This window comes from Schistocerca gregaria, chromosome X, assembly GCF_023897955.1.
Source record: "Schistocerca gregaria isolate iqSchGreg1 chromosome X, iqSchGreg1.2, whole genome shotgun sequence".
NCBI classification, from domain to species: domain Eukaryota; kingdom Metazoa; phylum Arthropoda; class Insecta; order Orthoptera; family Acrididae; genus Schistocerca; species Schistocerca gregaria.
The window spans coordinates 656,113,786-656,136,408 of NC_064931.1; the positions used below are offsets into that span (position 1 = coordinate 656,113,786).

Sequence of the window (22,623 nt, forward strand, 5' to 3'; positions counted from 1 at the left end):
ATTCGGAAATGGTGGATTTCATAATTCTGTCCAGCCATCTAGATTTAGGTGTTCCGTGGTTTCCGTAAAGCATTAAACAGAATGTCAGGGTGGTTCCTTTGAAATGTCACAGCACTTTTCCTGTTCTGTCTTTGCCCAGCCAAAACTTGTGCTCTGTCTCCAATGACCTCGTCGTCGACGGTTGTTAAACTCCAATATTCCTTTTTCTATTAAGTACCACAGAAAAATGTGTTTTGCTCGATATGTTCCCACTGGGCTAGGTCATAAAAACTCTTCACTAATGAGGTTGATGTTTATGAGCTGTTGAAGATTCCTCTGGCACCTGGCAAAAGTTCGTCTCGAATCTGAGCGATTTGCTTCTTTTTAAATGCTGTTGATTGGAACGAGGACTCGTAACCAAACGAGAAGACATAACCAGTGTTACGTTACTCAGCTAAACATTTATCTTACTCTTTTGCTTTAATTCATGTATCTTGAACTACAAAAGACGTACCGAATTAGCCAGTCATTTATCTAGAAAATGTTTGAGGTAGCAAACTGATATTCAGTAGGAAAGATCTCGACGTATTATCTCGACCAGTGACGGCTTTGGCTGATAAGAACGAGAGAGTCTTCACTTCCCCTATCGACGATCTAAATCCGGAATGTGTGTGAGCGTTGCGTCTGTATGATGAAAGAAGAGTACTTTTGCTCCAATACTCGTTGTCGTCTCCTGTACACTGCCCTGGAGTGGCGTGTACGGCAGGGAGCTGCCAGGGAAATCTTAAAACTGGGGGCCGTGTGTGCGCAGAATTTTCGTAGAACCGTCTGAGAACAAGTTGATGAGGCTGCAACAAAACCAGCCGCGACGCTTCATGTGTGCTGCTTTTGGAGGAGGTAGCAAGGGCCCTGGATCTACGACCGGTTTCAACTTCAGCAATTAATTCCGGCCGTAACGACAAGGCAGGCAGTCAACGCGGCCAATGGCGTGGCGCTCTTACACGTCGGAGTATCAACGCCCTCTCCTAATCATCCAAACCTCCGTTCCTATTTCTTGCCTTCTCCCTAACTTTGGAGGTTTTATTCCCTGTCTGTCGTTAAGAACGTTACTGCATAATAAAAGAACGTTCAACAAATATTTAACGACCATCAGTTCCCAGAATGAGATTTTCACTCTGCAGCGGAGTGTGCGCTGATATGAAACTTCCTGGCAGATTAAAACTGTGTGCCGGACCGAGACTTGAACTCGGGCCCTTTGCATTTCGCGGGCAAGTGCTCTACCATCTGAGCTACCGAAGCACGACTCACGCCTGGTCCTCACAGCTTTACTTCTGCCAGTATCTCGTCTCCTACCTTCCAAACTTTACAGAAGCTCTCCTGCGAACCTTGCAGAACTAGCACTCCTGAAAGAAAGGATACTGGTGCACACAGTTTTAATCTGCCAGGAAGTTTCATATCGGCGCACACTCCGCTGCAGAGTTAAAATCTCATTCTGGAAACATCCCCCAGGCTGTGGATAAGCCATGTCTCCGGAGTATCCTTTCTTTCAGGAGTGCTCGTTCTGAAAGGTTCGCAGGACAGCTTCTGTAAAGTTTGGAAGGCAGGAGACGAGATACTGGCAGACGTAAAGCTGTGAGGACCGGGCGTGAGTCGTGCTTCGGTAGCTCAGATGGTAGAGCACTTGCCCGCGAATGGCAAAGGTCCCGAGTTCGAGTCTCGGTCGGTGCACACAGGAAGTGACTATCGGTTCGTTTGTAATCTGGCTTCACCTAATATACGAAGAATTAAATGGGATACATCTTTCAAACAACAATTAAAGACCCCTGACGACTGTTAGCAGAGACATTCAGTGTGCAACAGTCTTTCGTCTTTCAAAGTTCAAATGCAGTTTCGCAGGGCTTAAGCTTATTTTCCCAATTCGGCTACTCTCGTAGCTGCAGTCGAAACTGACAGAAACGACCTCCTCATACACATAGTGTTAAAGTCTTAAAAAGATGTTTATGCTGGGAATTAAGTAAGCTCCACTGTTTATTTTGCTTTTCCAAAATACTTTTTTATGCACTCAGTGCAACTCATTATCTCTCGAAACCACTCATCAAGCCAGTTGTGTCTCATCTGTCTTTTAATTACTGGACTCATTAATGGTTCCCTGCAGAAAACAGTATCTGAAAAGATTTTGACCGATGTGCTGTGCGTTTTGCTGATGGACAAACAAACAATTTGCTCCCAGTTTGTTAAACCGCATTTGCAGCTTGACGTATGCGTTATTTCGCTTAACACTTTCCAACGACTAGTTCTTTTTTTTTCACAAAGTCGAGCGCGTATCGTTTCAACAGTCTCCATCCGGTAAAGAAAACTGCCGCCACTGCTTTCTCCTTCTGCATTTATTTCTGTTCATGGCAACTCGGCCAGCTGTCAAACAAGCAGCTGACTTACATTGTTACTAGATATCCTTACGTATATTGTTGATTCATGATCCATCACTACACAGTACAATGTTACTCAAAATAATAGTGAGCTACAACTTCATGATTAAATCACTTTTTCCAGCAGTCCCTTTCACTGCATCGTCAGATATCCATTAATTAATACATAGGTCGACTGGCATACTGAAATGAAAGGAAATACAACCACTTTAAGATAACGAGTAGGTATACTTATTGTAGGCTTAACAAGTTATTTACTTCAAGATGTGCCATTCATCGGACTGGCCAATATACTCTTTCTGTCCAACGCCTTAGAATATTATTCAGTTCCATTGAGGGATGTTGTTGTTGTTTTCAGTCCTGAGACTGGTTTGATACAGCTCTCCATGCTACTCTATCCTGTGCAAGCTTCTTCATCTCCCAGTACTTACTGCAACCTACATCCTTCTGAATCTGCTTAGTGTATTCATCTCTTGGTCTCCCTCTACGATTTTTACCCTCCATGCTGCCCTCCAATACTAAATTTGTGATCCCTTGATGCCTCAGAACATGACCTACCAACCGATCCCTTCTTCTGGTCAAGTTGTGCCACAAACTTCTCTTCTCCCCAATCATATTCAATACTTCCTCATTAGTTATGTGATCTACCCATCTAATCTTCAGCATTCTTCTGTAACACCACATTTCGAAAGCTTATATTCTCTTCTTGTCCAAACTATTTATGGTCCATGTTTCACTTCCATACATGGCTACACTCCATATAAATACTTTCAGAAACGACTTCCTGACACTTAAATCTATAATCGATGTTAACAAATTTCTCTTCTTCAGAAACGCTTTCCTTGCCATTGCCAGTCTACATTTTATATCCTCTCTACTTCGACCATCATCAGTTATTTTGCTGCCCAAATAGCAAAACTCCTTTACTACTTTAAGTGTCTCATTTCCTAATCTAATTCCCTCAGCATCACCCGACTTAATTCGACAACATTCCATTATCCTCGTTTTGCTTTTGTTGATGTTCATCTTATATCCTCCTTTGAAGACACTGTCCATTCCGTTGAGGGGTAGTATAACAATATGTACGACACAGATCGCTTCATTGCTGGTTCACGAAAGGCTTCAATTTGGTAAGCTACTTGATTCCTTCTTTGACGTTCTTTATATTGATATACTGTATCTTATTCGGTATACTTTTGACAACTCCCCCTACCTACTAACATAGTCTTTAAGGAAGTTATTAGTTTGAAGTTTCGTGTGACAAGCAGCGGCCGTAAGGCGGATATGTCCCCATGTCAGATAAGGCAATGAAGGATCGTGAGGTCCACATCTTCCACTTTTCCAAATCCACGGCGAGAACAGAACTGGTTGGGTTTGGATTTTGCCTAAATGGGTCGTAATCGCGCCAACACGGCTACAGAATTTATACTGTGTTTTTGCTGCCTTACCAAATTTGAATCGGAGCTCTTGACGCCAATCACGCCATGACATCACGTTTTCTCACTGAAGGAGATGGGCTTTTCTGTATTACTCTTCTCACAGTGACGTTACTAATTTTCAGTAGTCATTTATCGAAATGTTTGCGTGTCTGTCGGTTCCTTCAGGTTGCCCCTTTATTCAGCTACCGTCTTATTTCTAGTACTACAGTGTGTGCTTTCATCAGTACATCACAACTTAGACTTTATGATCGGAGACGTTAATCTCATAATCTTATGTTCTTCAGGGTTGTCCTTTGCGCTTTTGTTAAGGTTATTCAGGACATAAAGAGCCGATGTCAAATCAGAGGATTATTGTTATTGTATCTTCTTCCCTGGCAGTGTACTTTGAATTTTCCAGCATTGCTGTCACTTCAGCAGTTATGGTGCAAATGGTTCAAATGGCTCTGAGCATTATGGGAATTAACATCTATGGTCATCAGTACCCTAGAACTTAGAACTACGTAAACCTAACTAACCTAAGGACATCATACAACACCCAGTCATCACGAGGCAGAGAAAATCCCTGAACCCGCCGGGAATCGAACCGGGAGCCCGGGCGCGGGAAGCGAGTCAGCCGTTATGATCAACGCTTTGTTTAGGTTTTGACGTCTCCTCCTTCCTTTCTGTGTCAACATAAAATGTACTTCCGTTTCCACACTGTCAGATCCGTTTGTATATACTGTCGTCTTGTTCTTCCAGTGTTCTAAATAGTCAATACGAGTCCATTATCAGTGTTGCCACGAACGCGTATGTCCAACCGCACGAGTATCTCTGATATAACGTCTAGGATATTCTCTCAAAACAAGTGTGTCTTTTCCCGCAATAACTTCATCCATAAATGACATTAATCAAAATATCCAGCAACACGTTAATGTTCTTACTGCATTTAACATCGGTCTTCGTAGCGTGTTCTCCTCACAAGTAACGTCTTGCTCGGAGAGCTTCCTCTAAAACGTAAGCTAAATTCTCGCGTTTCGACCAATAGGATCGGTTACGTCGTTACCATTTCCTTGCACACCTCTAGTGTAGCGCTTCATTTTAATTAAGAGATATTCGCATTGTAGCGACGATATAATTTGTTCTTCGTTAACAATCTCTTCTTTTATTTAATGTTTAGTTACATGAAAGGAGGTTATATGTTTACAATCCACTCTCTGTTAAGATTCTTCTTTGACCCAAAACGTTTTCCATCCCAAAAGTACTGTTTGCATTTTTAATATCTGATTTACGAGCCTGCCGCGGTGGCCGAGCGGTTCTAGGCGCTTCAGTCCGAAACCGTGCTCCTCCTACGGTCGCAGGTTCAAATCCTGCCTCGGGCATGGATGTGTGTGATGTCCTTAGGTTAGTTAGGTTTAAGTAGTTCTAAGTTTAGGGGACTGATGACCTCAGATGTTAAGTCCCATAGTGCTCAGAGCCATTTCAACCATTTTTTTCTGATTTACGTAACGGTACCTTAGTTTCTCCTTTGTTCTTCTACCGACCCGTTGTCGTCCTGTACGAACGCCCAACGTTAATGTCTTTATCCTCTTCAAACGATATAAACATCCCAGGATAATTATTTCGCAATACTTGCTTTCACTCATTTTCAGTTGCTGATGTGAAAGATATGCTGCAGTTTACTCACCACTTGTTGAATCGAATGTTAATCACTCCCTGTCGGCAGTGATGCCGCCTGTGTTCCACGTAATCACTCAGTTCACAGCTTAGAGCTGACGTTGCCGATAATTTGCTCTCTGCTGTCTGCTGCCTCTTGAGTATTATTGGCGTTACCGAGTATCGTTCAGCCGCCGGCTACAGCTTAGCATCCGTGTCAACATCGAGACTCACGCCGTACTCACTTGTACTTTCCCTCTCATTGCGATATCACAGGAGGGCAACGCCACGGGGACGCAAGGTCACTTTCGCCATATTTGTCACCATAAATTCTGTGTCGCAAGTAGAATTCGTAAGGAATTGGTTGCTCCGTCTCAGGTCGGGTTAGCCTCAAAATACCAATGGTGTTGCCTCTTCGTATTCCACAACACGCACAAGCAGTTTCTCTGTATGCGAGTGAATACTTCTGTACAGCAGAAAGAACTGCACCACTCTCTCCTAGACACATTACAACTTTCAGGCTGTAAGAATTATACCCTCGTCTTCCAGCGCTTAGCGACTTGGTTGGAACATCGCAAAATAAGGTCAAGTGTGAACCCAAGTAACAGTGATAGTCAAACTTTCGAATATTTTGATTAATTCTCTACACCATATTATAGGATGTACAATCCGACCTGCTGTCTGGAAGTGTGAAACTCACAAGGGGATGGAGGAAGGGGCGAGTTTCCCAAAGAACGTTCGTGAAAGGAAATAAGCACGATTTCTAGAACAAGAGTAAATGGACAGTGTGCTTTAGACTTCAGAGCAGCAACAAGAACACACTGTCAGTTAAAATCCTATATTTCTTCTACGTGAAACGTGATTCACCGTATCTGGGTAGAAGACTGATGAAATGTTATTATTTATTTTTTAACAAACATTGAATTTCTTATTAAATGCCACGCAATCGCAGTGAAGGACACAACGAACCAATGTTTAAACATGCAGAATTTAAAGCTGTCTCTGATAGCAAAGTTCTGTGCCGGCCGGAATGGCCGAGCGGTTCTAGGCACTTCAGTCTGGAACCGCGCGACCGCTACGATCGCAAGTTCGAATCCTGCCTCGGGCATGGGTGTGTGTGATATCCTTAGGTTGGTTAGATGTAAGTAGTTCTAAGTTCTAGGGGACTGATGACCTCAGATGTTAAGTCCCATAGTGCACTGAGCCATTAGCATAGTTCTGCCTTTCGTTTTATAATAGATTTCGATCCACAGTAAGTGATCAAAAGTATCCAGATACCTATTTGTAGACAATAATATGGGGTGTGTCCACCCCTCACCTTTATCACGGCGTGATCTCTGCTGGGGACACTTTCAATCGGGTGTATGAATATCAGTGGAAGAATGGGCAATCCTTTCTACCTCAAGAGCCGAAACAAGAGAAGATATTGGTGTTGGTCTCTGGGATGTGGAGAGAAATCACCCCAAAGGTATTGCGTTGGGTTCAGGTCAGGACCTTGGGCAGTCTCGACCATTTCAGGAATTTTACTGTCCACAGATCATTGCCTCATAGATGCTGTTTTTTGCGAGAGTGCATAGTCATGATGATTCAACCAACCATTGCCTTCGAAATATTCCTGTACTGTAAGAAATACACAATGCTGAAAAATGTGTTCATAGCCTTTCGCCTTTAGCGTCTTCTTCCTTGCCACAGTGGATACACCGGTTCCCGTGAGATCACCGAAGTTAAGCAATGTCGGGCGTGGTCGGCAATTGGATTGGTGACCATCCAGGCCGCCATGCATTCTTGCCATTTTTCGGGGTGCACTCAGCCTCGTGATGCTAATTGAGGAGGTACTCGACCGAATAGTAGCAGCTTCGGTCAAGAATACCATCATAACGACTGGGAGATCGGTGTGCTGACCCCACTCCCCTCCTATCTGCATCCTCCCCTGAGGATGAAACGGCGGTCGGATGGTCCCGATGGGCCTCTTGTGGCCTGTAGACGGACTGTTTTTTTTTTCTTTCTTTACCGTCTTCTTAAACACGATAAGCGACCCTCGCCCTAACCACGAGAAACACAAGCGTACCCTAACACCACTTCATCTGTACTTCAGTGTTGGCACTACACGTGATAACAGCTAACATTCACCAGGAATTTACCAAAATCAAACCCTTCCATCGCATTGCCACAGGGTGTAGCGTGAGTTATCACTCCAGATCAGTCCTTTCCAACCACCCATTGTGCAGTGGCGACGGTCTTTGCACCGTCTGAAGCATCGCATAACACTAATACAGACATGTTGGACTTACGGGGAGTTGCTTGACCATCGTACACCATTTTTATTAACTCGATACGTACAGCCAAATTGCTAGCTGAACTACTTGCAGGACTTTGGAACTCACGAGTGATTCCTTCCGCTCATTTCATGCGACTTTTTTGCAACTGCGCCCCGCAGTGCGCATCGTCTCTGCTCTTTAGTATATGAGGTGTGCATGCTCTCGTTATAGCAGTGATTGTTCCTCCGTGTTTCCACTTCACAGTCACATTATCAACAGTCGAGCTGGGCAGCTTTAGGAAGGTTGAAATGTCCCTGGCAGACCCATTCTGCTGTTACTTCTCTACTGGAACACAACATTCCCTGCCTCCTTGTATGATGGCGTGTATCAGCTGCAAAGCGATTTAGAAAAGATTGCTGTATGGTGTGTCAGGTGGCAGTTGACGCTAAATAACGAAAAGTGTGAGATGATCCACATGAGTTCCAAAAGAAATCCGTTGGAATTCGATTACTCGATAAATAGTACAATTCTCAAGGCTGTCAATTCAACTAAGTACCTGGGTGTTAAAATTACGAACAACTTCAGTTGGAAGGACCACATAGATAATATTGTCGGGAAGGCGAGCCAAAGGTTGCGTTTCATTGGCAGAACACTTAGAAGATGCAACAAGTCCACTAAAGAGACAGCTTACACTACACTCGTTCGTCCTCTGTTAGAATATTGCTGCGCGGTGTGGGATCCTTACCAGGTGGGATTGACGGAGGACATCGAAAGGGTGCAAAAAAGGGCAGCTCGTTTTGTATTATCGCGTTATAGGGGAGAGAGTGTGACAGATATGATACACGAGTTGGGATGGAAGTCATTACAGCATAGACGTTTTTCGTCGCGGCGAGACCTTTTTACGAAATTTCAGTCACCAACTTTCTCTTCCGAATGCGAAAATATTTTGTTGGGCCCAACCTACATAGGTAGGAATGATCATCAAAATAAAATAAGAGAAATCAGAGGTCGAACAGAAAGGTTTAGGTGTTCGTTTTTCCCGCTCGCTGTTCGGGAGTGGAATAGTAGAGAGATAGTATGATTGTGGTTCGATGAACCCTCTGCCAAGCACTTAAATGTGAATTGCAGAGTAGTCATGTAGATGTAGATGTAGATGTAGATGTGTCCGCCTCTGGTGACATCTAGTGGTCAATTCCGCATTGCGTAAGGATGTCCGGATACATTTGATAAGATAGTGTATATTATGACCGTCATGTATGTCTGTCTAACTAAACTAGTATATAAAAGGTCTTCGTTACAAGTTTTTAATGTTTAATATACTAGTTTAGCAAGACAGGCATACCTAATGATCATCCTATACATTGAAACCAGTTATTGAATAAAAACAAAAAAGTTTCGATCAAGAACCGTTTTAAATAATACAGAATTTCTCAGTTCACACACTGTGATAGTAGCGAATGAACTCGCAAAAAATGCACTACAGAATATAGAACCGACAGGGAAATTGTTGATAGTTTAAACTTCCGGGCAGATTAAAACTGTGCGTCGGACAGAGACTCGAACTCGGGACCTTTGCCTTTCGCGGGCAAGTGCTCTACCAACTGAGCTACCCCTCCTCACAGCTTTAATTCCGCAGTACCTCGTCTCCTACGTTCCAAACTTCACAGAAGCTCTCCTGTGACAGGTCATGAGTCGCGCTTGGGTAGCTCAATTGGTAGAGCAGTTGCCCGCGAAAGGCAAAGGTATCGAGTTCGAGTCTCGGTCCGGCACACAGTTTAAATCTGCCAGGAAATTTCACGTCAGCGCACACTCCACTGTAGAGTGAAAATTTCATTCTATGTTGATAGTTACTACGGAGCTAATGTGACGTTTTGACAGAAATCTTTATGTCGAAGGGACGTGAAAGTTCTTCTCTCTTTAAAATATACAGTTAATAACGCACTGCATTTCTCACTCCCACGCCTTACCGCTCTTCTTATTCCCTTATCCGATACTAACGAAGCCCGTTACTCAAAAATTTTAATTGTTTCCCATTCTTTTATTATGTATTCTGACACTATGGGCACCTGTCATGTCTCTGATGAGTAAGCAGTTACTGTTGTCACACCAAGTAATTTTTGTTTTGCTCTGGATAGTGGCAGTAGTCTTCATCGTGTCTTTTAGGTGGCCGCTCACATTAGTTAAAAACAGTTTTAAGTGTTACTGTGGTTCATTTAAGGCTCTTCTCTGAACATTTCCGTACAACTCGAGAGAACGAGAAAATATTTCCAAGTTGAATGAAGTCAAAAATACAGAACTAGTTAGGTTTTCTCAGGTCAACATGTTCCATCGCAGACTCTCAACCAGTTGTTGCAAAATGGACAAAAGAAACCAAAGGCGTCTGCATTTTGTTTGTGCTGCCCAATAAATTCGTAAACTAATGTGATCCTCGTTATGCACAGTGGCTTCTTAATGATGTAACTTAAAGTATTCAGAATGTGTAAAAAAAAAAGGACGATTTCCAACAGAAGATAAATATCGGAGATGTAATGAGTGGTCAGGGCTACTCCACAGCCTGTAGTTTAGATTTGGCTGAACTGATTGACGAACTGGTCCGTACGCTTTTTAACCGGTTTGTAGAATGCTGTTGTATAGCACCTCACCTTACTTACTACAACTGCATTTCACAGCTCTAGATTTATTTTGATTTGTTCGTCTCAGTTCCGCTCTTATGTTCAGTCGATGACGGCTGCATCTATATTCTGTTAATTGTCTGGCACACGGCACTTTTTATTGCGCAATATTCTCGTATTAAGGTTTATTGCCCATTCTAGTCACTGGTGGGACATGAGAAGAACGATTACTTGTACACCAGTGTACGAACTTTTGTTAAGTCTGTTTCTATCAAAATAATTTTTAATTTGCTGACACAGTCACATTTAGAATTTTACATTACCGATTTTAAATGTATCAAACAGCATTCATTGCCACTAAAACCACGGATTTTCCTCAGGTTGAAAATGACTTTTAAATATGTTTCAAACCGATAATGTAATAATATTAATTTATTTCAGTCGAGTAATAAAAATTGTTTTAACAAATAGAGCAATAAGGAGTAAAATTAAAGTCTAAAGCTCAATTTATTTTCTTCCTGCTTACGCTTTGGTTTATAATAAACATCTTTAGATCAAAATTAATTGGCCCCGACCACATGAGACGTCTGTGCTCGGTACCAGGGCATATCTCTCATCAAATTCTTTTGCCTTATGGCGGTTATTGTAACTGAAACCGCTCACCACCAGTAATAATAAAATAAATTACGATTTAGACTGTACTTCATATACTTATATAAAGATAAATCGCTGAAGTTCCAACAAGTTGCCAAATAGAGCAAGCAAGGGCGTTTTCGCACGATGAAAATGTCGTACTTCATCGTACTTACCGTCATGATCTCTACACGAAGGACAGAAAAGTTTATTCGTAGTATCTCTCTTGTAAGTGGGTTCTCGGGATTTTCTTAAGAAGTTGCCTATGTTTTTCTTCAAGTGTCTTCCAGTTATGATTTTCAGCCCACACACTTTCTATTGAATCAGACAAATCTGTTGATCTGTGGGCCTTGTGTCTCCATCCTGATGTAATCTACATGTCTCTTTCATATCAGAATTGGTACTGCTTGTATCTCTCTTGATGATGTCTGATCGTTGTAATCTGTTTCTGCTCGCTGTTCTTTACAACATATATTTCCCGCTGGATATCTAATTGAGCCCGTAAAGTAGAATAAATTATGGCTGTGTGCATGAAGTAGAACAGCTTTAGAATCGTTACACTGCCTTCAAGGATAATGATTGCTGAGACTTGCTTTAAGAGTTGCTTGCTATTTGTTCAGAAAATCTACGTCATTTTCTTCAGAAGTTGTCGACATTAACTAATCCGACACCGAATATAAAATGCTTCACACTTTCTCCAGTTGTTTTTCTTCTGGGTCGGCGTTGCGGTATTGTTGTTAGCTTTGGAAATATTTGTGGCAGTTTCGAATATGTATTTTTGATCCTGCTGTTTTCTTAATTCTCCGAATTGTTTTTCCAGTCTCATCGTGTTATTTATTCGCATTTGTAGTTGGTTTTAGATACGAGGGAGACCAATTATTCTGATTATCTCAGTTTCTACATCGTTAAAATCAATCATTAATCTGATTCTTTGCAGTCATCATGATTTTTATGACGTTAAAGTACCCCGCGACATTCTCGCTTTCTCCGTTTTACTTCTTGATTAAGTACTATAGATGTTATTCACTTACTGTGAACAAGGCTACGTCATCAGCGTATCGTGTGATGTTAATTATTCGACCATAAGTTTTTACGGCATTGTAATATTTTGAGAGAGTTTTTTAAATCTTAATGATTTCAGTATACATGTTGTATGATTTTATATGCCTTTGATGCCTTTGAACTGGTCTCCGGTAATCAGCCGGATGGCGTCGTCCAGATGGCGCCATTCTCAGGTGGTCTTGCAAATTTGTTGAAAATTAGTGATGTCAGAACACAGTCTTGTTCTACATCCTTTGCACTAGTCTTATGATGTCGGAACAGTGATCATCTATCGGGAATAAAGTGCTCTAATCAATTAGCAACACGTTCTACTTCTCATTCATTTTTCTTGCTACACCATAAATCTGCAATGCTCATCAAAATCGTAAACGTTCGTATAAACAATGACGTAAATATAAACACCACCTTTTTAAATATTTACAATATTTCTCTTATACTTGGCAAAGATCTGAAGGGAGGAAAAAAAGTACGTTAGAGTTAAGCAGTCAATCCACGTCGGTGCCGTTTCTAACGAAGCTCTAATTTATAATGAACAAAGATAGGAGAAGGAATAGGCCTTGGCCTCTTGGAGGAACGATACCAGCACTCGCCCAAATTTATGTAGTGAAACTACAGGAAACCTAATAAAGGTGGGTGAGCAGGGATTTCTATCATCTTCCTCCCGAATACGAGTCCAGTATGTTAACCACTGCCCCATTACTTTCGATAAAAAGGACTGAGATATGATGTCTTGTCTCTCGTTCTTTTCGCAGTCCAGTTTCTGTTTATGTCAGTGATAGTTCTCAGATAACAATAATTTTCAGGAAGATTTTCTGGGTCATGGGTAAAAATGATGTAAATATTTGCTGATAATAAATGTCTGTAAGAGTTCTGCTACAATTCTGCCGATATCCGAGGCCTTGTAACCTGTTTCGTAATGCATGCTACATCTTCCTAGTCTAGGATATCAAGTTTCAGTTCCATTTACTCGTATTCTTTGGGTGGTCCGCTTCGATGAACATCATCGTCTTACATCTGCTCTGCATCTTCCCTCCAGCCGCCTCTTCTTGCTTGATATGTGCGTTACTCCTGACAACCTTCCCCGCGTATAGAAATAATGCGAGCAGAGAATAATCTTCTGGTGCGTCTCGCCTGAATATATTGATTTACAGTGAAATGCTTCTCATTTTCTTCTAGTATTTCCTGGCAATACTAGTCCCAGTGCGTTTCTCTGTATCGGATAATCGTATTATTTTGTTGCATAAATTCTTGTCTACTCTGTGCATCTTTTAACTAACTCGCTTTTTTTTTCTTTCTTTAAGAGTGTATGTTCCTGAAATCGGTTTGGCGGTGTCGAATGGTTTCTTGTGCGAGTACGCAGCACGCCACGCGTCTCTGCCGATAAAGGGGTATTTTGATTCTTTTCCAAACTTCCTCTGATTTCTTCTATATGTTGTTTTCTACAGGGTGTTTCAAAAATGACCGGTATGTTTGAAACTGCAATAAAAACTAAACGAGCAGCGATAGAAATACACCGTTTGTTGCAATATGCTTGGGACAACAATACATTTTCAGGCGGACAAACTTTCGGAATTACGGTAGTTACAATTTTCAGCAACAGATGGCGCTGCAAGTGATGTGAAAGATATAGAAGACAACGCAGTCTGTGGGTGCGCCATTCTGTACGTCGTCTTTCTGCTGTAAGCGTGTGCTGTGGACAACATGGTTTATTCCTTAGAACAGAGGATTTTTCTGGTGTTGGAATTCCACAGCCTAGAACACAGTGTTGTTACAACAAGACGAAGTTTTCAATGTAACCAAAGGACCGAAAAGCGATACAATAAAGGATCTGTTTGAAAAATTTCAACGGACTGGGAACGTGACGGATGAACGTGCTGGAAAGGTAGGGCGACCGCGTACGGCAACCACAGAGGGCAACGCGCAGCTAGTGCAGCAGGTGATCCAACAGCGGCCTCGGGTTTCCGTTCGCCGTGTTGCAGCTGCGGTCCAAATGACGCCAACGTCCACGTATCGTCTCATGCGCCAGAGTTTACACCTCTATCCATACAAAATTCAAACGCGGCAACCACTCAGCGCCGCTACCATTGCTGCGCGAGAGACATTCGCTAACGATATAGTGCACAGGATTGATGACGGCGATATGCATGTGGGCAGCATTTGGTTTACTGACGAAGCTAATTTTTACCTGGACGGCTTCGTCAATAAACATAACTGGCGCATATGGGGAATCGAAAAGCCCCATGTTGCAGTCCCATCGTACCTGCATCCTCAAAAAGTACTGGTCTAGGCCACCATTTCTTCCAAAGGAATCATTGGCCCATTTTTCAGATCCGAAACGATTAGTGCATCACGCTATCTGGACATTCTTCGTGAATTTGTGGCGGTACAAACTGCCTTAGACGACACTGCGAACACCTCGTGGTTTATGCAAGATGGTGCCCGTCCACATCGCACGGCCGACGTCTTTAATTTCCTGAATGAATATTTCGATGATCGTGTGATTACTTCGGGCTATCCGAAACATACAGGAGGCGGCGTGGATTGGCCTCGCTATTCGCCAGACATGAACCCCTGTGACTTCTTTCTGTGGGGCACTTGAAAGACCAGGTGTACCGCCAGAATCCAGAAACAATTGAACAGCTGAAGCAGTACATCTCATCTGCATGTGAAGCCATTCTGCCAGACACGTTGTCAAAGGTTTCGGGTAATTTCATTCAGAGACTACGCCATATTATTGCTACGCATGGTGGATATGTGAAAAATATCGTACTATAGAGTTTCCCAGACCGCAGCGCCATCTGTTGTTGACAATTGTAATTACTGTAATTTCGAAAGTTTGTCTGCCTGAAAATGTACTGTTGTCCCAAGCATATTGCAACAAACGGTGTATTTCTATCGCTGCTCGCTCAGTTTGTATTGCCGTTTCAAATATACCGGTCATTTTTGAAACACCCTGTATACCTCAATTGCAGCCCTGATAATCTCCGCATCATATATATTAATGCCTATTGATTCTTTAGCGTAATTCACAGATACTGATGGGATCATTACTAATTCCTATTTAAGGCAAAATGTTTTCACAGCTGTGACTAAACTCTTCTACGTATTCTTCGGGAGAAGCTTATCAGTTATTTATATTCTCCATTTAATCATACAGTTTGGATTCCGCAAAATGTTGGAACACGTGAGGCAATACTGACCCTACGACTTATCTTAGAAAATAGATTAAGAAAAGGTAAACCTACGTTTCTAGCATTTGTAGACTTAGAGAAAGCTTTTGACAATGCTGACTGGAATACTCTCTTTCAAATTCTAAACATGGCAGGGGTAAAATACAGGGAGCGAAAGGCTAGTTACAATTTGTACAGAAACCAGATGGCAGTTATAAGAGTCGAAGGACATGAAAGGGAAGCAGCGGTTGCGAAGGGAGTGAGACAGGGTTGTAGCCTGTCCACGATGTTATTCAATCTGTATATTGATCAAGCAGTAAAGGAAACAAAAGAAAAGTTTGGAGTAGGTATTAATATCCATGGAGAAGAAATAAAAACGTTGAGGTTCGCCGTTGACATTGTAATTCTGTCAGAGACAGCAAAGGACTTGGAAGAGCAGTTGAACGGAATGGATAGTGTCTTAAAAGGAAGATATAAGATGAACATCAACAAAAGCAAAACAAGGATAATGGAATGTAGTCGAATTAAGTCGAATGATGCTGAGGGAATTAGACTAGGAAATAAGACACCTAAAGTAGTAAAGGAGTTTTGCTACTTGGGGAGCAAAATAACTGATGATGGTTGAAGTAGAGAGGATATAAAATGTAGACTGGCAATGGCAAGGAAAGCGTTTTTGAAGAAGGGAAATTTGTTATCATCGAGTATAGATTTAAGTGTCAGGAAGTCGTTTCTGAAAGTATGTGTATGGAGTGTAGCCATGTACGGAAGTGAAACATGGACGATAAATAGTTTGGACAAGAAGAGAATAGAAGCTTTCGAAATGTGGTGCTACAGAAGAATGCTGAAGATTAGATGGGTAGATCACATAACTAATGAGGAAGTTTTGAATATAATTGGGGAGAGGAGGAGTTTGTGGCACAACTTGACAAGAAGAAGGGACCGGTTGGTAGCACATGTTCTGAGGCATCAAAGGATCACAAATTTAGTATTGGAGGGCAGCGTGGATGGTAAAAATCGTAGAGGGAGACCAAGAGATGAATACACTAAGCAGATTCAGAAGGATGTAGGTTGCAGTAAGTACTGGGAAATGAAGAAGCTTGAACAGGATAGAGTAGCATGGAGAGCTGCATCAAACCAGTCTCAGGACTAAAGATAACAACAACAACATATTCTGCATTTGATGTTGTCTGGGTATTGTGGCCTTCCTGTGATTCCTAAACGTATGTATAAATTAGCCTCGGTTTCTGATAATGACAAAATTTTGACTACCTTCCTCTAGTAAACTCAATCCTGCAGCAGTTTCAGGTTTCATAGGGTGGTCCACTTCCGAACGGAAGTTGCCAGTAATGCAAACAAAGCCTTTTCGCTGTGTTTATTGCCCTCTGAAATTCGTTAACGGACCTTTCTAAATTTTCTTCAGAGGCGTCTGCCCATGAGCATGCATTTGCAGTCCTGAGAGTTCTGCGACTGTCTTAAAATACAGGCCGCAGTGGTCTAGCGGTTCTAGGCGCTCAGCCCGGAACCGTGCGACTGCTACGGTCGCAGGTTCGAATCCTGCCTCTGGCATGGATGTGTGTGATGTCCGTAGGTTAGTTAGGTTTAAGTAGTTCTAAGTTCTAGGGGACTGATGACCTCAGATGTTAAATCCCATAGTGCTCAGGGCCATTGGAACCTTTTTGAACGTTGTCATGTCGACATTGTGTTGTACTTTCAAGCATCTTATAGATTTCGTATATACATTACTTTCGAATAGAAAATAAAATTACGTATTTAATTTAACTACATACGTCACTACTGACGTCATATAGTAGTTCAACAGACAAGAGACAAGAGAGTGTTAATTTAACATTGTTCTAATGGGACCGCCTTTCTTTTTTGCGCCCAATTATATTTGATACAATGGCATACATCGAGAATACAGACCATAGGATGCTTAATGCTGCAACAGAGACTCTCAGTTGTAACATCAGGCTCGCGTCAGGAACATTTAGTCTCATTTGATTCTTTGAGGTAGCTCTTACGCTGACTCATCCAGACGCCTGGAATATTCCTTGGTAAACGTACTGCTTCCTATGCAGCCCCCTTGTGAGAGTATTTTGACCTATCATCACACTACCAGAGCGTGCCATGATAAAACGGCCTGGCCAATACAAACCCATACATGTTGTTACAATTTCCGCCGGAAATGTTAGCATTTGAATTTAAATATTCCGAAAGTACTGTGCGGAGTCGTACTAGAACAAAAAAAATTTTATCCAATGATTTTCTACGCCGCTGGTATTCTATTCTTCATAGACCGATTAAAACTAAATACGATTATGAGATGCATCCAGCCAAGGCAGCTGCGAAAGTTTGTAAGCTTGCGCAGTTACATGCACAGAAATCGTTTCATGTGGTGAAAAGAAACAATATAAATTATATTTTGGATATATAAACGTAGGCTTTCACGGCCATTTTCACAAATCAACAAAATTTTTCTCGGTTTGTGAACGCATTGTCAATGTGTAAAACTGCCGACGTTTCGGTTATTATTGCAAGTGACCTTGTTCAGGGTGTTTTTGCTTACTGTCTAATCTGAGGAAACAAAAACACCCCGAAGAAGGTCACTTGCAATTGTGACCGAAACCTCGGTAGTTTAACATATTGACAATGCGATCACAAACCCAGAAAAAATTTATTGATTATGTTTTGACCACTTGCTATCGCAGAGATTGATGTTAAAATGGTCGAAAGGAGACTCTGAGATAAGACGGAATACACACAGTTGTCGGCGTCAGGGTGAAGAAGACTCATAGGAGTTAGAAATCATTGGTTCGGGAATCTCTCGAAACAGAGTACATATGCAGAGGTGGAATTCATAACTTCCGAAGTTTAATTGAAGAGTCTAATTGTTTTACAGGAAGCACCACTGCATTTGCCAGCATAAGTCCAGTTAGATCCGAGTCACAACTCGCATGCACTGATGAAATGCGGGAAGGAACCAAGACAAACGTTGCCGCGGGACGCGTCTGTGACTCCAGCACATATGGGGAGAGTGGGGACCAAATGCCCTTATGCCTTCCATATTTTGGTTTCACTAAAATCGAACGACGAATTCCGGGATGGTTCCTTCGAAAAGGATACGACCAATTTACGAGAAAGCGCTCTGCCTCTAATAATATATCGAGGAGGTAGCGCACTGGACTCGCATTCGGCAGAACGATGGTTCAAATCTCCATCCTACCATCCAGATTTACATGTTCCGTGATTCCCCTAAATAACTCCAGGCAAATGTCAGGATGGTTCCTTGGAAAAGGACACTGCCGAGTTCCTCCCCTATCCTTCCTAACCCGAATTTGTGCTCCGTCTCTAATGACATTAAACTCTGATCTTACTTTCTTCTTCTAAAAACGTCGCCGTTGATGGGACGACAAACACCGATCGTCCTTCCTTCTAGCTTATAAAATGAGTCATGGTGAGTTAAGTGGTAGTCCACCCTAAAATTCTTCCGACTTTTCAGCGACTTCCAACATTGCTACTTAACGGAATATATTGGTTATAGCTGACACTAAGTATGAAGGGTGCTAAAAATATTTGTTGCCGTAGACTTTGATTTCAGATTTGCGGAAAAGTAAGTACTACGAAAAAGAAATGGATTGGCAGAGAAACAAAATGTGGTAGCAATTTAGTGGTACTTGAATCACAACTTAGCTTACGAACTATAGCTTTAATCACCATTAACAGCCCGACCTCTTTTCTATTGATACTGACCTTTCTTACTTCTGTGGAACGGCCTTTCTCCATCATCATAAAAAATAATGAATTGAAATTTCTTCAGACAATTCGATAGTCCATTGTATAATATTACCGGCGCTTGTGGAGCGAATATAAGTTTACACTCCTAAATAGGAGTGCGTTCACCTACTATTCTGAGATTTTAATATTATTTTTCATTACATTTTGAATTATTCAGGAAAGAGTATCCATATTTAAAGGATATTAAAATGGTAGCAACATCATTAAGTAGTGCTTATTATTCCTCTTAAAAGAAAGTAAGTTGTCATCTAAGTCACTGGTTGTGGTCAGCCAAACTGTAAAGGTATTATAAAACATGTTTCTTATAAAACATCGTTTTACAGATGTAATAATCATCTTAATATTCCCCCGTTTAGCACCATTCAAACTTTTTAATGTCGTTTGGTGAGGATTGTTATAAGCACCACTATTTATTGAACTTACTTGCCAGACACACTGCCCAAGCTGTACTTCGAAAAAATTTAAACAAAAAGCCGTCCGTCTTGTCGGCGTTAGTTGACAGAAAGTGAAGATAATTGCTTCATTTCTTTCGAATGGGAAAATGTGTACTCTGTAACCGAGCAACACTGCTGCACTAAGTTTCTGGATGTGTCAGTGACGATTACAAATTGGAGCCAGTTGTGCCTGATAGGCGTTGTTGAGAAGAGAGTGATCTGAAACGAATAGTTGCTTTATCTTGAGATTTCGTCGCAGGTGCGAGAGGTCACACCGAGTTTTAGTATCGTGCGGCTGTACGTCAGCCTCAGGTAATTCAGATAAAGCTAGCCAGACACGTGCTTAACGCGCTTAGCTGAGAAGCCTGCAAGTGCGAGCAGCGATGGGAAAGTTCGTAATGCGTGCTTGCCAACCGCCGGGCCCCAGCAGAAGAAAATTTGTCTTGTCAAAACTATAGCTTACAGTTTGCGTGTGGATGCGAGACGAAATGCCTACTGACACGTCACGTCTATTCAGAATTTTTCCAGTTTCTTTAGTTAATGGATTTCACCTGTCAGTCACTTTTATGTCAGGAGGACGTAAAACGTTTGTGGAGACATACTTAATGCATAGTTAAGAATAACGGCAGTGGTTAAACAGTGTGTGGCCACAACAGCTGGTTTATGACCATCAGTCTTTGTTCGCATTAATAAGTACTTTTTAATAACCTCTTTAAGTCAGAAGATAAGTGAATTCGCGAGATCTGTTAGACGAAAACTTACTCGCTATGGAGCTCGAACACCACAGCCCTAAAGATTCAGAGATAATCAGTCTTACAAACTTGCCCTTCGCCTAAGCAACACCACAGTTCTAAATATTCAGAAATAGTAAGTATTGCAAACATGCCCTTCGCCTAAGAAACCCGTATGTCGATACACATGTAGCAGCGTTAAAGAAGTCCAGCGTAGGTAGAACTTTGACGATTATTGTTTACAACTTCTGTACCTGGGCGAAACAATGTGACACACTACTTAAGGGGTGACGTGTATGAGAAAATATACGGGTACATATAAGCTAATGCCACTTTTCCTATATGAGAGTTAACTGAACGAAATTTTGTACATGTCATTATATTGTTGACTATAATCTGGATTTTTTTTTCCAATTGTTTGTTCTATAATTTGATCGGCACGTTGCTGGATGTTTTCAGAACACATACCATCACGTGATGAACATTTTCTCAAATGTTACTTTACTTAACACTTTCAGAACGTGGTAGGTCATTCTTAGTAATTACATCAACAAATCTGTTTACCAGCTTCTTAATATCAGTCTTAGAACACTCGAAACATTTTTTTTTAAATTTATGTGCATGATACATAGCAATTTTTATTTCACAAAGATTTAAATGACTTTGACACTAATGCATTTTGAAAAATTTTGTGCCACACAAACATGTGTTGTAGGGTGTACAACGTCTGTAGCCAATTTCACCTATTTACCTGCAATGGTTCAGCAGAAAATGTTCCTTACACAGTGAAAATTGAAAGCAGCGGGAAATGCAGAAAAAAAGATTTTATTAGAATTTATGCTAGAAGCAAGTACGTTAATGTTGGCCACAGCCACACATTTGGTCTTTTTTGTCTTCTTGTGCCTCTTTTCTTTTAGACTCATTCTTCTAGTGTGCCCTTTCGGTACTATCCCTCTCTGATATTTCAGAAATAGCAATACTCAGGTCATCTATTTTCTTCAGTAAATTTTCAGCGAAGCAACTTGCATCACATCCTACAGCCATAAGGGTCCTGATACTTCGAGTGTTACAACCATTAAACACCAGACAACCATCATAAGAGAAAATTTTAGCAAAAATCGGTAAGCAAAATGTTGTCTTTGGGCGTCATTAAAACATTCGTCGGGATTGGTGTTCCACAATGTGTGCATTGCTTTAATAAATTCGCATCGCAAGTGGGCTCCAGCCTTTTATACTCCTTAGATGTCTTCACTGAATGCAGAAAATAATACAATATTGCAAATAAGGATAGAGTCGCGTAGAAAAGGTGGCGTCGTACTGCAAGTATGGGTCAAAGAAGAGCCTTTCACATCATTTGTAGCACGAATTAAACTCTGAAAATTGGGGACAATATTTTTGACATGCTACAGTACTATATAGTGACAAAAAAAGATTTCAACATTTTTGATCAGTTTTGAATACAGCCCCCCTTAAATCATTCGATATGTATTCGCGAGGTTTAGCGTTTATAATGAATTTTATTTTACCAACGAATGCCAGGCCTATCACCATCCTTCCCTTCGCCCAACAAAATAACAGCATGCTACCTATTAGCTGGCTTTATGCAGACCCTCGACTGCAAGAATAAGAGAAAAAAAAACCGAGAATCCAAAACAAAGGTGTTTTTCCTGGAAAACTGCTATTTGCTATATATGCGAAACATGCTACACTTCACGTTTGAATAGCCACAGCATTACATAATTCTTACTCGCCGAAATCTCGCCTGCGTAGCCGAGGCTCATAACTCACTCCCGTGTGGTGGCGCTCTACTCGGAGATAAGCCGGTTCGAATCCTGCTGACGCGTGAAATTTTCACTGCCAGTATTTGGCTGGCGAGGAGAAGAGAGGTGGTGACACGAAGTTCCCGACCACCAGCCCTTGCGCCGTTGTCCTGGATTAGATTCCAAACCCCTCTGCAGTGCCTCATTAAGTGAGGACATGTGACGCAGTTGATGGTTATCCACCTGTCGGGTTGGTACGGGGAAGCTAAACTTGGCAGTCCACTCGATGGTATTCGAGAGGCGTCGACTACATATCGGCACCGGGTTTCACTCTCCCTTCTCCCATCAACATCATAAAACACAAACATAGCACTACACTACACGCCCATCCGTACAATTACCTACACTCCGCTAGTACACGTACGACTCAAGTGTCACATATCAGCAAGGAAAGGGGTCAATGTACGTGGAGGAAAAACCCCTGTGCCGGCCGTTGTGGCCGAGCGGTTGTAGGCGCTTCAGTCCGGAACCGCGCTGCTGCTACGGTCCCAGGTTCGAATGCTGCCTCGGGCATGGATGTGTGTGATGTCCTTAGGTTAGTTAGGTATAAGTAGTTCTAAGTCTAGGGGACTGATGACCTCAGATGTTAAATCCCATAGTGCTTAGAGCCATTTGAACCATTTTGAAAAAAC

At 41.8% G+C, this 22,623-nt stretch overlaps 1 non-coding gene across 1 annotated transcript; it reads left to right on the top strand.

Moving 5' to 3' along the window:
• The first annotated feature begins 1,633 nt into the window (after window positions 1-1,633).
• On the top strand, window positions 1,634-1,707 carry Trnas-cga (transfer RNA serine (anticodon CGA)). The gene has a single exon. It is a non-coding gene; the product is annotated as a tRNA-Ser (tRNA).
• The last annotated feature ends 20,916 nt before the right edge of the window (window positions 1,708-22,623 follow it).